Genomic DNA, 2,864 nt, shown 5'->3' on the forward strand with positions numbered 1-2,864 from the left:
CTTTAATCTTTGAGCAATAACAGTATATATGAGAGAAATTGGGTACCCATTGACAAAAAGTATGTCTGTAATAAAATTTAATTCTTTTTTAACATACAGCTCTGAACAGATATTAAGTACTCTATCCACAAGAGATATTTCCACACCTCTTTTAACCTGTGGAGGATGGTTAGATTTGAAGTGAAGGTATCTATTATTATGCATAGGTTTTCTGTAAACCATAAAATCAAGTTTATTCACACTGCATATTATCAATACATCCAAAAAAGGTATTTTTCCATCTCTTTTGGTCTCTAGAGTGAATTGCAGGTATCTATTGTAAGTATCTAAATGTTCTAGAAAACCTTTAAGGTCACTTTTGCCATAATTCCAAACTGAAATTACGTCATCCATGAAATGTCCCCAAAATACATGATTAAGAAAATATGAATCTAGGGCCCAATTTTCAAGATTCTTGACGAAAATATTTGCAAGTAGGCCTGGTAGAGGTGCTCCCATAGGAAGGCCCTTTAGCTGTTTGTAATATGAATCTTGAAACTGGAAGTGCATGGAATATTTGTTACATAATTTAACCAAATGCATGAGAACATCAATGTCTAGACCTATTGCTGACTCTTCAATTAGATGGTAATTGTTTTCCAATTAATCTAATCAAAGATGGTAATGGTTTCCAACTACCATCTAATCAAAGAGTCAGCAATCAGTCTAGACATTGATGTTCTCATGCATTTGGTTAAATTATGTAACAAATATTCCATGCACTTCCAGTTTCAAGATTCATATTACAAACAGGTAAAGGGCCTTCCTATGGGAGCACCTCTATCAGGCCTACTTGCAAATATTTTTGTTATTTTTAAAGTGTAATTTTTATATTTTGTTTATGTTTTTGGCATAACTTAAAGTTTAAAGAAATGATTACAGTTTTTAACACATTGAAGCTTCTAAAACCAGCATTTATAGCACATACCTCAGTGTTCCCACTGAGGGGGGGGGCTTCCCTTCTCCCTTAATAGACCAAAAGTATGCAATAAGGTCAAAATTTAGTATTATTCAAAAAAGATTTAATGCTTTGCTGGAAAAAGACATTTTTCCAACTCTTGTCACTTCATCTGCAGAAGTTTTGCAACATTGTTAAAGGGAATATCTGACTTGCTTTTTTAGTTTGATTTTGTTTGTTATAAATGAATAACATGTTATGTATGGTTTTACAACAACAAAAGAGAGAATACTACTTTAACTGAATCTTGGCGGCAGTAATGTTAAAAGATAAAAAAAAAGTTTAAGCTAGCTTTTGAATGCAGTATTCATCACTGCTGAGATCATAAATAGGGTAAGACGACCGGTACTCGGTCACTTTGTTCACTCTTCACACTTTTTGACATTCAATCTACTATAACTACTTTATTATACCACCTAGAAATTTGATTTTTCTACTGTTAGAATTGTCTCTGTTTTTTGAACAAGTAGGTCATTAATTTGAATAGTTTTGCTTATACAGCGCTACATATTTTTGAATTTAGCAAAAGCTATCAGTTCAGCTAATACTCGTCATATAGTTTCTCCTATTGACAAAGATATTACGCAATAATACAGTATCTAAGTCAGAGCCTTGCTATTTCTCGGTCACTTCCAAAAAACCCGTTTAGACATTCTTTGCTGAGATCTATGACTCAGGCCCTTTGTCTCGTTATTAGACATTTTAATGTTTTGAAATTTGTTATTTCAAATTGGATTTTCAGAGCGAAAATAGTGGATCCAGGATTTTCTTTGGGGGGATGGGGCACATAATAGGTGCTTTGATAAACTTGCGAACAAAGAAATACCTGCAATTAAAAGGGAATCTTGACAATTATGCGTCATACATAGGCCTAGGTAGTGGAAATGGTCTAAAGTGGTAAGGAGTTTGGCCTTTATTTTAATACAACCGGTTATATTTAATACATTATTTAATACAAACCGTTCAAACTGCTCAATGCATCAGCTCTTTGTCTCAATACATATTAATTTTTAAAAGGTTAATTATTTTTGGATAAATTTGAGAAATATGTTATTTTAAATTGGATTTTTAGAGAAAAAATAGTGGATTCAGGAAATTTTTTTTGGGGCGGGGGGGCGCATAATAGGCTGCTTGGATAAACAAAATTTTTATAAATTTTCTCAAACTCGTAACTTTTGATGGGTAAGTCTAAACTGGATAAAACTTATGTATTTAAAATCAGCATTAAAATGCAATTCTTTTGATGTAACTATTGTTATAAAAATTCAGTTTTTTAGTTTCGGCTACTATTGACCCGGGTCACTCCTTACTACAGTTCGTTACCACGAACTGTTTGATTAGCCATGGTTTGACGTCAGCAACTATTCGATTTTAATTCATTGGATCTCTTGAATTCTCTTGAAATTTTTTCTTGAATTTACTGGTCATTTTGGGATACACATGAAAACAAGAGCTAAGAGCTCATATGGCACTTGTGACAAGGTCGGAAGAGCCAAGAGCTCATATGGCATGAGCTCTAGCAAAAGTCTAAGAATCAATAGATTGTTTTAAAAGGAAAATCAGAGGCTTAATGCCGGTTGGGATTTAAAATAAGAGCTCTGAGTCACGAGGTCCTAAATATCAAAATTCATTAAGATCCTATCACCTACTCGTACGTTAAAAATACCTCAATTTTTCTAATTTTTCCCCTCCCTTCAGCCTCCATATGGCCGAATCGGGGAATCAAGGAAATCAAATCAATTTGTACTGTTCCCTGACGCGCCTACCAATTTTCATCGTTCTAGCATGTCCAGAAGCACCAAACTCGCCAAAGCACTGAACCCCACCACCTAACTCCCCCAAAGAGAGTGGATCCAGTCCGGTCACG

Source organism: Artemia franciscana, chromosome 8, assembly GCF_032884065.1.
Source record: "Artemia franciscana chromosome 8, ASM3288406v1, whole genome shotgun sequence".
Classification (NCBI taxonomy): domain Eukaryota; kingdom Metazoa; phylum Arthropoda; class Branchiopoda; order Anostraca; family Artemiidae; genus Artemia; species Artemia franciscana.